The following is a 14,430-nucleotide window of genomic DNA, read 5'->3' as shown; positions in this document are numbered from 1 at the left end:
CTTGTATGAGGCTTTGCGTTGTCATGGAGAAAGAGAAGTTCGTTTGCGTTTCTGTGGCGACGAACACGATGAAGTCGTTTGTTCAATTTCCTGAGGGTAGCACAGTACACTTCTGAGCTAATCGTTGCACCATGATGGAGGATAGCGAACAGAGCAACCCCTTCACACTACCGAGTGAGGTGAATGGAAATGCCATGTGGCTAGGGCCTCCTATCAGGTAGGCCGTTCGCGTAGTGCACGTCTTTCGAGTTGATGCGACTTCGGCGACTTGCGTGTCGATGTGGATGAAATGATGATGATAAGGACAAAACAACAACAGTCCCTGAGCGGAAAAAAATCTCCGACCCAGTCGGGAATCGAACCCGGGCCGTTAGGTATGACATTCCGTCGCGCTGACCACCTTTTTTTGCATTTTGTTCGTTGTTGATCCTTCCACTCAGTTATTTATTACAAATGCCAACCAGCTCTCTGACCGAACACGCTGAGCTACCGTGCCGGCGACCACTCAGCTATCAGGGGAGGGCACCGAGTGAGGTGCTGCAATGGTTAGCACACTGGACTCGCATTCGGGAGGATGACGGTTCAAACCCGCGTCCGGCCATCTTGATTTAGGTTTCCCGTGATTTCTCTAAATCGCTTCAGGCAAATTCCGAGATGGCTCCATTGAAGGGGCACGACCGATTTCCTTCCCCGTCCTTCCCTAATCCGATGGGACCGATGACCTCGCTGTTTGCCCCCTCCCTCCCCTCCCAAACCAACCCTTCAGAATCGCAGGTATTTGACTGTGATTCGTCGATCACCTCGAATGTTCTAACACTGCAGGAGTCACAGCTGTGCGCGAGATGGGACAGATTTGCACGACTCGTTGCGATGATGACAGACACATTCCCCGACGACTCATCGTGCTTTTATTCACTGCCATGTCTCCATAGACATTCTGGAAGCTCCTATGAATATCTGCTACGGCCTGTTTTGCCGCCAGAAGAAACTCACTCTGCTTGGATGCACCTCTGTTAGAGACGCCATTTTGAAGGCGACGTGTAGCCCCGCCACGTATCGGAACTTCGTGAAACTAGAAGGGCTAAAGCGGCTATATTACACGATGACCCGCAACAATTTCTGCCTTTTTTGAATCGAAACTGGCCGAGAAAACAAGTGTTGCATTACTTATTGAATGCCTCTCGTAATTAAAGTGCCGGTATTCACGTAGGCACAATGTGGACTGTAGTTATCGTATGGCAGCGAAACTTGGTAGATATGCTAAAGCGTTACTGCAGAACCGATTTACACCGGAAAAAATTAGTTCCAATTCTGATCTCCAGGTGCCAATCGGGCGCTGTACAGCATCTCGTCGACGTCTCCAGTGCTCATACTGCACAAATTATGTAAGCCGCGGTTAATAATAAAGGTAGCATTATGCCTTTATCATTTGTGTGACCTTTTCTGCCAACGTCCCATTCTTAGTACATTACATATGGAACCATTTCCATACGTTTTTCTTGCACCCAGAGCGCAAAAGTTGCACCCAGTGGCCAAAATTGGAACTAATTTTTTTTTCCAGTGTAAGTTGGTTCCACATTAACACATTAAACTGTCTACCAAGTTTTGCTGCCATACGATAATTGCAGCCCGCCCTTGAGCTTTGTGAGTAGCTGCACATGGATTATAGCCACCCGGTACATGCCAAAATAAGTAAATGATTAGCATGTCAACGCAACCGCAAAAAAGTGAGTTCGGATAACGCTATCTACATTCTGTGTGCAAAAAAAAAAAAAAATTAAGCAGTGGGTTTCTCCATCAGAAGTCGCGTTTCTATGTTCTTTCTGTTATGAGAAATCATCCAAGATGGAGAAACGTACACCAGCATGTGACAGAATTGAACAACAGCAGTATCGTGGCATACCGACACAGCAGTTTATCGTTCAGTAGTATAGCTGCCCGTATTGGTTGGGATCCCAGAAGTGTAATGTGAACATGGAATCAGTGCGTTCGGGAGAGCCATACTCGACACCACGTAGAATCTCAATTGCCCAATGCGTTTAGCGCCTGAGAGGACAGGCACATTGTTCTGGGCTTTGGCTTGTTTGCAGCAAAAACAGAATCCATGTCGAATTTGCAACGGCTTTTGAGCAGCACGGACGGTCAGCATGGCGACCATAACTACAGTTTCCCTTGACATGGCAGCAGAGATGGGCGCGCTGGCTGTGTTGCGCACAACGGAAACAGAGGACATGGGAGTGGCACCATCACGTCTTTTCAAATAAGTCCCAGTCGTGCGTACAACATCACGACGGGCGTTTCCGTGAATGCAAACTCCGAGAACGACGAACGTTGACAGATTGTATTCGTTATTGTTATAAAGGCGCAGTAGCTGTCTTAAACGGTATGGGCTGCATCAGATACACAACACGATCACTACACGCATAGTCGGTAATCGGGACTACAGATGCAACATTTCTGACGTGTTAAGGCCAGCGGCTGCGTCCTATCATCGAGGTTTCAGTGACGTTATATTTCAACAAGAAAGCCGGCCAGGGAGGCCGAGCGGTTCTAGGCGCTACAGTCTGGAACCGCGGGACCGCTACGAACACAGGTTCGAATCCTGCCTCGATCATGGATGTGTGTGATGTCCTTAGGTTAGTTAGGTTTAAGTAGGACTAACAAGGGAAACTCCCCATCGCACCCCCCTCAGATTTAGTTATAAGTTGGCACAGTGGATAGGCCTTGAAAAACTAAACACAGATCAATCGAGAAAACAGGAAGAAGTTGTGTGGAACTATGAAAAAATAAGCAAAATATACAAACTGAGTAGTCCATGCGCAAGTTAGGCAACATCAAGGAGAGTATGAGTTCAGGAGCGCCGTGGTCCCGTGGTTAGCGTGAGCAGCTGCGGAATGAGAGGTCCATGGTTCAAGCCTTCCCTTGGCTGAAAAGTTTACTTTCTCTATTTTTGCAAAGTTATGATCTGTCCGTTCGTTCATTGACGTCTCTGTTCACTGTAATAAGTTTAGTGTCTGTGTTTTGCGACCGCACCGCAAAACTGTGCGATTAGTAGACGAAAGGACGTGCCTCTCCAATGGGAACCGAAAACATTTGATCGCAAGGTCATAGGTCAACCGATTCCTCCATAGGAAAACACGTCTAATATATTCTACACGACACTGGTGACGGCATGTGCGTCACATGACAGGAATATGTTGTCAACCCACCTAACTTGTACACTTGGCGAATGGGTAAAAAGATTCTTCTACCTTGCCCGATTTAGATTTTCTTGTGGATGTGACAATCACTCCCAAAAAAGTGATGAAAACATAAGCGTTTGTAACATAAACTGAAAGTTAAAACTTTTCACCCGAGGCAAAGCTTAAACCAAGGACCTCTCGTTCGGCAGCTGCTCGCGCTAACCACAGGACCACGGCACTCCTGAGCTTGCGCATTCCTTATTGTTGCCTATCTAGCACATGGACTACTCAGTTTGTATATTTTGCTTATTTTTTCGTAGTTCCACACAACTTCTTCCTGTTTTCTCGATTGATCTGTGTTCAGTTTTTCAAGGCCTATCTACTGTGCCAACTCATAACTAAATCTGAGGGGGGTGCGATGGGGAGGTTCCCTTGTAAGTTCTAGGCGACTGATGAACTCAGCAGTTAAGTCCCATAGTGATCAGAGCCGTTTGAACCATTTGGCTTGCCATAAAGGGCAACAAAACGGGGAGTAGAATATCGTCAACATACCGCTGTGCTGTGAAAGTGCTACAGATGACAATGAAACGGGTTCTTCTACCAAAAGAAATGGCACTCAAGGCCATCACTCACGGTTGTCGGGCCGTGTGGTTAGCGGCAGTGAGGTCACTATACCACCGCTGTCCAAAGCGTCTCCAGACACGTCTTCACTGGTCGTCGGGTCCCACTTCTAAGCAGTACTCACCAATGAAGACAATTCTACTCAAGTGAATGAGATTCTAGGCCGAAGACATGTCTAGAGACGCCCCGGACTGCAGTGGGATACCAGTCCGAAGTCGTCAGGCACACGGCCCAACAGCCGGGAGTAATAGTCTGGCATGCCGTTCCTTTTCCTAGCAGGACACCTGTGGTTTTCACTCGGCGCAGCCTTACAGCACGGCGGTACCTCGACGATACTGTACACCATGTTTTGCTGCACTCCGTGGCAAGCCATCCTGGGCATACATTTCAGCAAGATAATGCCCGACCGCCCGACCGCATACGGCGAGAGTTTCTATTGCTTGCCTTCGTGCTTGCCAAACCCCAACTTGGCAGGCAATGTTGACGGATCTCTCCCCAGTTGAGAATATTTTGAGTATTATTGACAGGCCGTCCAACTAGCACGGGATTCTGAGAATAGAATTGGACAGGATTTGAAATGTTATCTCTCTGGAAGACATCCAACAACTCTATGGATCAATGCCAAGACGATTAACTGCTTTCATGAGGGCCAGCGGTGGACCAACGCGTAATTGACTTGCTCTTTTTGTTAAGCTCTTTCGCTTGAATGAATCATCCAATACTTCTGAAACTGTAATCATTTGTTTGTCTGTACATGTACATCACATCTTCTGATTTCCATCCCATTCGGATAATTCCTTTGTGGTGTGTCGTTTTTATTTATTTATTTATTTTAGTGTAGCTTGAAGGTGGTCCGATGAACTCTCTGACAGGCACTTAACTGTGAACTGCAAAGTAATCGTGAAGATGTACACTATATGATCAAAAGTATCCGGACACCCCCAAAAACATATGTTTTTCATATCTGGTGCATTGTGCTACCACCTACTGTCGGGTACTCCATATCAGCGACCTCAGTAGTCATTAGACATACTCGAGAACAGAATGGGGCGCTCCGAGGAACTCACGGACTTCGAACGTGGTCAGGTGACTGGGAGTAACTTGTGTCTGTACGTCTGTAGGCGAGATTCCCACACTCCTAAACGTCCCTAGCTCCAGTGTTTCCGATGAGATAGTGAAGTGGAAACGTGAAGGGACACGTACACCACAAAAGCGTACAGGCCAACTTCGTCTGTTGACTGACAGACACCGCCGACAGTTGAAGAGGGTTCAAATGGTTCAAATGGCTCTGAGCACTATGGGACTCAACTTCTGAGGTCATTAGTCCCCTAGAACTTAGAACTAGTTAAACCTAACTAACCTAAGGACATCACACACATCCATGCCCGAGGCAGGATTCGAAGCCTCCGACCGTAGCGGTCTCGCGTTTCCAGACTGCAGCGCCTAGAACCGCACGGCCACTTCGGCCGGCTGTTGAAGAGGGTCGTAATGTGTAATAGGCAGACATCTATCGAGACCATCACACAGGAATTCCAAACTGCATCATTATCCACTGTGACAGTTAGGCGGGACGTGAGAAAACTTGGATTTCATGGTCGAGCGGCTGCTCATAAGCCCTACATCACGCTGGTAAATGCCAAACGACGTTTGGTGTAAGGAGCGTAAACACTGGACGATCCAACAGTGGAAAAACGTTGTGTGGAGTGACGAATCACGGTACAAATTGTGGCTATGAGATGGCATGGTGAGTGTATGGCAAATTCCCGGTGAACGTCTTCTGCCAGCGCGTGTAGTGCCAACAGTAAAATTCGGAGGCCGTGGTGTTATGACGTGGTCCCGTTTTTAATGGAGGGGGCTTTCACCCCTTGTTGTTTTGGTTGGCACTATCACAGCACAGGCCTACAATGATGTTTTAAGCACCTTCTTGCTTCCCACTGTTGAAGAGAAATTCGGGGATGGCGATTGTATCTTTCAACACGATCGAGCACCTGTTTATAATGCACCGCCTGTGGCGGAGTGGTTACACGACAATAACATACCTGTAATGGACTGTCCTGCACAGAGTCCTGACCGGAATCCTCTAGAACACTTTTGGGATGTTTTGGAACGCTGACTTCTTGCCAGGCCTCACCGACCGACTTCGATACTTCACCTTAGTGCAGCACTACGTGAAGAATAAGCTGTCAGTCCCCAAGAAACCTTATAGCACCTGGTTGAATGAATGCCTGTGAGAGTGGAAGTTGTCATTAAGGCTAAGGGTGGGCCAGGACAGTGCCACGAACTTGTAAGTCATTTTCAGCCAGGTGTCCAGATACTTTTGATCACATAGTGTAGATATAGATACAGATCTCTCTCCCACGGAAAGCATGTGCTTGTGAGTTGCCGCGACACTCTGTAGCCACTACGATTGACGAACGCTGGCGTAGAGCCGAATCAGCATGAATTGGCGTACCCTTACATGTCACTTCACTCGATGTTCAGCCGGTATAGAACAACTACTGCTGACAAAGACTGCAGCTCTTTTTACGAAATTCCGCATCACGTATACCATCAAATCAGCTACAAACTTAATCTTGCACTCTTCCTACTATACTGCATATGCTCAGAAGTAAAATTTCGTCATTTTTATGGCCTTCGGTGTAACTCGGAACAGATCATCTCTTCAAAGAGTGGTTTTAGTTAGTCTTATGAAAATAAATTACAGCAAGCGATAATGGGCTTGCGTACAGTGCCTAACAATATTTTGAACCATTTAAACTGAAAGACAAAGAACATTCTTAAAACATTGATTCTCTGCCATGATGTCATTTCTAAGATTTATCAAAGCTGTGGAGCACAATCAACAAAAACTGTTCTCAACTTTTGTCGAGAGTGACGATTATCTATTAACTTATTAACTGGAATTATACAAGAGAAACTAACAGGACCGTATTTGTTACCGTACCGTTTGAGTGGCGCATGTTACCAGGTGCTGACTGAGCCGTGTGTACACAGTTGTTGGAGACTGTGCTTCTTGGTGCCCACGAGATGATGTGGTTTCAACGAGACGGTGCGCTGTTTCACTTCGATATCAGTTTCCGTGGGCATGTACCGCGTTAGGACACCCAGATTTAGGTAGTATGTAGTCTTCGTAAATCACTTAAACCGAATACCAGGATTATTCCTATGGAAAGAACACAGCCGATATACTTCGTTACCCGAGCTTGCAATCAGTTGCGATGTCGATGAAAAATTAAACTGTACTATTCCTACTACGAGCTCCTGAACTACAGTTACACTCGTCTTTGGATTTTAAGTGAGGATCCTGTCTCATTTGCAACTATTTATTTTCCTGTCGCGTTACACGGAGTCGTTGGCGTGCGAAATACCGGAGGGACTGATTGGTGGGGTCGTAGCCCCTGGAGGAGGAGGAGGAGATTACTGTTTAACGTCCCGTCGACAACGAGGTCATTAGAGATGGAGCACAAGCTCGGATTACGGAAGGATGGGGAAGGAAATCGGGCGTGCCCTTTCTAAGGAACCATCCCGGCATTTGCCTGAAGCGATTTAGGGAAATCACGGAAAACCTAAATCAGGATGGGCGGACGCGGGATTGAACCGTCGTCCTCCCGAATTCGAGTCCAGTGTGCTAACCACTGCACCACCTCGCTCGGTTCGTAGCCCCTGTCTCAATGCACAACAGACAACAGGAATACTCAAGCTTAAGTTGTTTCTATAAGGTGTAAGTTGTTTGTGTCAATAAAATAACAACTATTCAGTTTGGTTAAGTCAAACTTCTCAATTTAAGCCACTGGAGGTACGTCCATACCAGCTGTTTACAACAGCTACTCGATCGAGGCTATTGCAATGACCCCGAGGAGCAAAATCCTGTCCTACTACACTGGTCGAGAGCGGTTAATGACCGATGACCTAAAATGTCCCCGTGTGATGGATAACGATGACCTGGTAACGGCCGCACTCGATGAAGGACGCATGTTTTCTCTTGTGGTACTCGTGCGAAACGTCACGTCGCCTCTGGTTCAGTGCGTCCCGCAATCGCAAGCAGTTCCCTGAAACACCCAGCCTTTCTCTGTGTAATACCGTGCAAACATACCGGCTGTCCAAACGTTGTGAAATGCTCCTTCACGGTATAATGTGTTGTCACTCGCTAAGAGAGCAGTTAGTCAAACAACTGTCCTAATTTACAGTTTCTAGTGCTTTACGTCTCACCGATGATCCTGTTATCACAGTCAATGTATGCAATCGCCGTCGAAATCTAATCAGTGACACAACTGTCTAATGCTATACTGTCTTACAGTTCAATTGTAGATGCTCTTTTTAATTCATTGCATATGGGCCGTTATCTTCGCATATTACTGTACAAGTATATTACAAAAATGTAATCTTGTTGCCGGCCGCAGTGGCCGAGCAGTTCTAAGTTGCCGCCATGGCAGATCAACAACAAACTTCAACGGATGTCGTGTGACGACGAAATACAACAACAAAAAAAAAGAAGAAAAAGAAGAAGAAAAGGCGCTTCACTCTGGAACCGGGTGACCGCTACGGTCGCAGGTTCGAATCCTGCCTCGTGTATGGACGTGTGTGATGTCCTTAGGTTGATTAGGATTAGGTAGTTCTAAGTTCTAGGAAACTGATGACCACAGATTTAACATCTGTGCTCAGAGTCATTTGACCCTTTTTTTTGTAATGTTGTTGTTATGGTTGTCAGTCAGACGACTGGTTTGAGGAAATACGCCACGCTAGTCTATACTTGCAAGTCTTTTTATGTCCGCACAACAAATGTATCCTACACTCGCTTGAACTTGCTTACTATATTTAAATCTTGGACTCCCTCTACAATTTTTACAAATGGTTCAAATGGCTCTAAGCACTATGGGACTTAACATCTGAGGCCATCAGTCGCCTAGAACTTAGAACTAATTAAACCTAACTAACCTAAGGACAGCACACACATTCATGCCCGAGGCAGGATTCGAACCTGCGACCGTAGCGGTCGCTCGGCTCCAGACTGTAGCGCCTAGAACCTCACGGCCACTCCGGCCGGCACCTTTTCTTCCCAATGCATTATCATGAACGAAAACCATATCTTTGTCAACTGCATTCTTGACTAGTGAACAGTCCAAGCTTCATAGTAAATGCTGAGACATGTGATCGAGGAACCATAAAGTGCAAATAAAAAAGTAATAGCGATGATGTACGCAGTGCCAGAGGAGTTGTTTGTAGTAGTTGGTTTGGTTTACCGCTGTCCTAAATATCAGTGCTAATCTTGACTTTAAAATTTGCCATGTTGTCGAACACCGATCGCTGCCTACCGAACGCACGTACACGTGAATGCTCACTTCTCACTTCATAAAGTCCTAACTGGTCTATGATTATCTGCGGGAAGCATCAAATGGTTCAAATGGCTCTGAGCACTATGCGACTCAACTGCTGAGGTCATCAGTCGCCTAGAACTTAGAACTAATTAAACCTAACTAACCTAAGGACAGCACACAACACCCAGCCATCACGAGGCAGAGAAAATCCCTGACCCCGCCGGGAATCGAACCCGGGAGCGGGAAGCATCGCTCGTCCGAAATGGTTCAAATGGCTCTAAGTACTGTGGGACTTAACATCTGCGTCATCAGTCCCCTAGACTTAGAACTACGTAAACCTAACTAACCTAAGGACATCACACACATCCATGCCGGAGGCAGGATTCGAAATTGCGACCGTAGCATCAGCGCGGTTCCTGACTGAAGCGCCTAGATCCGCCCGGCCACAGCGGCCGGCTCGTGAGAAATTCAGATTGCTGTTTTCTCGCATGATATACTACGAACCAAGAATGGACGACAGCAGGGGAATTCCGTATTCCTGGATTTCCGTAAAGCATTTGAAACGGTGTCACACTGCCGACTGTTAACAAAGATACAAGCGTGCAGAATAGGTTCCCAGGTATGTGAGTGGCTCGAAGACTTATTGAGTAACGTAATCCAGTACGTTGTCCATGGCAGCGAGTGAGACAAGAGTGTCGACAGGAGTGCCCTAGGTGAGTGTGATAGGACCACTGTTATTTTCTGTGTACATAAATGATCTGGGGAACAGGGTAAGCAGCAGTCTTCGGCTGTTTGCTGATGATGCTATGGGGTACGTGAAGGTGTCGTCGTTGAGGATACAAATTAGTTACACAAAATTTGTAGTTGGTGTGATGAATGGCAGCTAGCTCTAAAAGTAGAAAATGTAAGTTAAGGGGGGTTTACTATCTTTTGGTTCAAAAAATCTATTTTTTTAAATTGCATTTTGGGTTTTATAAAAGTGTTTAGAATCTACCCCTGAAACGGTTTTTCCGAATACGGAACGGAAATGTTTGTTATTCGCGAGAGAACAAAAAGTGCACCTGCCTGAAATCGGCCTTTTTCACGCACCGTTTTTTTTTCTTTAGGAGGAGGAGTTATTGTACAGGTGCTTGGGAGGAAACACACTAAATTCAAATGAAAGTTTGAACGCGTGTGTTTGGAAGTTAGCTCCCAAGCATTTGCATTCTGGTGCGAAAACCGTGGAGATTGCGACTTTCCTGGCAGTGAGCAGCTTCAACGAAGAGTATTCAGCAATTCTGAAGACCATGACAACGATGGACGTCACTCAGGGACCCTATTCGACGCAGTTCGCCAAGCATTCGGACCACCACCGGATTCAAGCTGCCGAAAACCGCTTGTCACAGGCCGTACGAGCGGCTCTGGAGCAGCGCAGGATAGCCCACATTGAGCAGAGCGCCCTCTATGAGGAAGAGGATGGACTAGTTAATGGACCCGGAATAGCAGATTGAACGTAAGTTGCATAATATTGCATTTACATGTAGTCAAAACTTCAAACGCGTTTTTCTCGAAATGACTTTTTTTTATCGCGCGGTATGGTAACTTCAAATCTTCTGAACCGATTGGCATGATTCTTTGTTTCCGACGAAGCTAACTAAATTGTCTAGGGATGGCACCACTTTTATTTCGATCCATCAGCTATAAATATTTTTAATTGGCCGACGAAGTCGAAAAATCGACGAAAAAACCCTATTTTTTCAAATGGCCACCATTTTGTTTCCTATGGTCCAATTAACTTAAGCGAGGTACAACTCCTAAATAATCTTATGTACTTCGCTAACGTCTTCTCAATTTTGATTTCAGACGAGCCTGCTGACCTGTGACATACCGCGCGTGGAGGTCTACATCGAAATTCTGTTTCGTTCCGACGGCACTTCCGTCTTTGCTCTTCGACATTTCCGGTCGAAAAAATTCCAGTTTGTACAGGAAATATCAATAAACATTTTGACTAAATTTGACATTGATGTTTATAACAGATCCCGAGGAAAAAATTCTCAAAGAACATGTTTTTTTCGGGCCGAAGATAGTAAACCTCCCCTGAATGTAGGTGAGTAAGAAAAACAATCCCGTAATGTTCGAATACAAGATTAGTAATGCGCTGCTTGACAGTCACGTTGATTAAATATTCGCGTCTAGGCGTTATACTGCAAAGCGATTTGAAATGGAACGAGCACCTAAGGATGGTAGTAGCGAAGGCGGATGGTCACCTTAAGTTTATTGGGAGAATTTTAGGGAAGTGTGGTTCATCTGTAAAGCAGACCGCGAATAGAACACTAGTACTGCTCGAGTGTTTGGGATCCCCATCAGTTCGGATTAAAGGAAAACGTGGAACAAATTCACAGGCGGGCTACTAGATTTGTTGCTGATAGATTTGATCAATATGCATTGCGGAGAGACTCCGTGAACTTATGTGGAAATTCCTGAAAGGAAGGTGGCATTCTTTTTGAGGAACATCTTGAGAAATTTTAGAGCACCTGCATTTCAAGCTGACTGTAGTACGATTCTACTATTGATAAGTGCATTTGCTTTAAGGACCATGAAGATAAGAGAAATTAAAGCTCGTGCGAAGGCCCTCGTTCTATTTACGAGTGCAACAGGAAGTGAAATGACTAGTAGTGGTACAAGGTAACCTCGCCACGCACCGTACCTAGGCTTACGGTGTATGTATGTAGATGTAGACGTAAATATTTACCTTTTTGAAACCATGCATAATTACGGCAACCAATAACCATTACTAAATCTGGGATCCCTGGTTGCGAAGGGTAGTTGTTCAGTCCTTGACTGGAACTGCCAGGCTTTGGCAGTAGTTGAGTTAATTAATGCTAATGCGAAATGCATTTTTGTGGCAGGTAATAGATGGTTGCCGTGCACAGAGTTGGATAGTCACCAGTGCTATCGACAGTAGTGAATCGTACGTAATGACGCAAGACGTGGAAAATGAGCAAATAATACCAAGGTCTCTTACCCAGAAGGATTGCGATTCGAATCACTTTCTTGTAACTGTGATTTAAGTATTCCAAATTTTTCCTAAGCTATTCAAAGCAAATGTCAGATCGAGACCTCAACCAATCCCTTTTAACGAGTTTGAACAGGTGTGTGAACCTTCGCCTTCACCAACCTTTAGGCGCTAACTAAAACATCTTAATCATATTAGGCTTTTTTCAAATTGCTAAAGAGATATGGGTTATATTAATAAAGCATCTTACCTGCGAAAAGAAATATCTTCAGTCAAAAGATGTAAAGGTACAAGCTTTGAGATCCACGATAATATTCCTGATAGCCTCCTAACAGTTTCATACTGTTAAGAAGAGTAACGCACGACAGAGCAACGACGGCATTAGTGTGAGTAAGCGCTTTCCTGGAATGTTTCTGTGACTCACAATTGATCCAAAATTACTGCGAACATTCTCCATAACCTTTCTGTTACGCTTATTAGTGGTAGTTCATTGCTGGGATGCAAATCATCTGAACAGATATGCATCTGCAAGCATAAAAGTAGGTCCTTCATTGACCTCTTAATTGACTTTTTCTCAGCATGCTTTTCCTTTCTTTGACATCGATTTGTTGTCGGATTTTGGGACATATACGATAAATAGTTTAGACAAGAAGAGAATAGAAGCTTTCTAAATGTGGTGCTACAGACGAATGGTGAAGTTTAGATGGGTACATCACATAACTAATGAGGAGGCATTGAACAGAATTGGACAGAAGAGAAATTTGTGGCACAACTTGACTAGAAGAAGGGATCGGTTGGTAGGGCATATTCTGAGGCATCAAGGGATCACCCATTTAGTATTGGAAGGCAGCGTGGAGGGTAAAAATCGTAGCGGGAGACCAAGAGATGAATACACTAAACAGATTCAGAAGGATGTAGGTTGCAGTAGGTACTGGGAGACGAAGAACCTTGTACAGGATAGAGTAGCATGGAGAGCTGCATCAAACCAGTCTCTGGACTGAAGACCACAACAATAGTCCGCAGCTCGTGGTCGTGCGGTAGCGTTCTCGCTTCACGCACCCGGGTCCCCGGGTTCGATTCCCGTCGGGGTCAGGTATTTTCTCTGCCTCGTGATGACTGGGTGTTGTGTGATGTCCTTATGTTAGTTAGGTTTAAGTAGTTCTAAGTTCCAGGGGACTGATGACAATAGATGTTAAGTCCCATAGTGCTCAGAGCCATTTGAACCACAACAACAACTGTGTTCCAACGTAATGTAATACGAGGGTTGTTTTTTAAGTAAGGGCCGTTCACGCGTGTAGTCCCGTAGTTTTCGCGGACGCCGCAACAAGCCACCGCGCACTTGTCGGCATCCTTCCCGTTCACACTGATGCAAGTTGCAGCTCTGTAGCTGACGTGTACGCATCGCTGTGCTACTTTATAATGTTTACGATTATTGAATGGCCCGCCGCGTGTGAGATACGGTCAGTGATACGTTTTTTGACCGCGAGAAGCCTATCAGCTGCAGAAATTCATCGTCAGTTAACAGAACTTTATGGCTTGAATGCAATGAGTGAAGGTAAAGTGCGTCAATGGGTTATAGAGTTTAAAAATGGCCGTCAAAACGTCCATGACGAAGAACGCTCAGGCCGGCCCTCTGTGATCACTGATGATTTGGTGGCTGCAGTCGAAACAAAGATTCGTGAGGACAGAAGATTCACAATTTCCACTCTTTCTTTAGAATTTCCACAAGTTTCAAGATCGGTTTTGTACAAAATTGTGTCTGAAAACCTAAACTTTAAGAAACTGTGTTCTCGGTGGGTACCCAGACTCCTCACAGAGGACCACAAAGGAAAGAGATTTGCCACTTCCTTGGACTTTTTGATTCGTTACGAGGAAGAAGGGGATGATATGTTGAGTCAAAAAGTCACTGGAGATGAAACATGGGTATCCCATATCACTCCCGAAAGCAACTCTAAAGAAGCTCCGCAGAGCAATTCAAAACAAAAGGCGCGGCATGCTGACAAAAGGAGTTTTGCTCCTGCACGATAACGCTAGGCCTCACATCTCTCAAAAGACTCGGGATTTGATTGATTCTTTTGGCTGGGAAGTTTTGAACCATGCACCGTACAGCCCCGACCTTGCTCCTAGCGATTTTCACCTTTTCCGGTACCTGAAACACCATCTTGGCGGGCAGCGCTTCAATGACGACGATGAAGTGAAAGCGGCCGTGAACTCTTGGCTGTCGGAGCAGGCGGCCGAATTCTTTGAAGAGGGAATTAAAAACTTAGTTGTACGGTATGACAAGTGCTTAAATAAACAAGGCAACTATGTAGAAAAA

The 14,430-nt window shown here is 45.5% G+C and overlaps 1 protein-coding gene across 1 annotated transcript in view; it reads left to right on the top strand.

The window, feature by feature from the left end:
- Positions 1 to 14,430, top strand: part of LOC126470624 (organic cation transporter protein) — a 652,913-nt gene that overhangs the window by 328,809 nt on the left and 309,674 nt on the right. The gene's annotated exons all lie outside the window — the stretch shown is intronic.

Source organism: Schistocerca serialis, chromosome 3, assembly GCF_023864345.2.
Source record: "Schistocerca serialis cubense isolate TAMUIC-IGC-003099 chromosome 3, iqSchSeri2.2, whole genome shotgun sequence".
Lineage (NCBI taxonomy): Eukaryota > Metazoa > Arthropoda > Insecta > Orthoptera > Acrididae > Schistocerca > Schistocerca serialis.
This window is presented reverse-complemented; position numbering and strand designations above follow the sequence as displayed.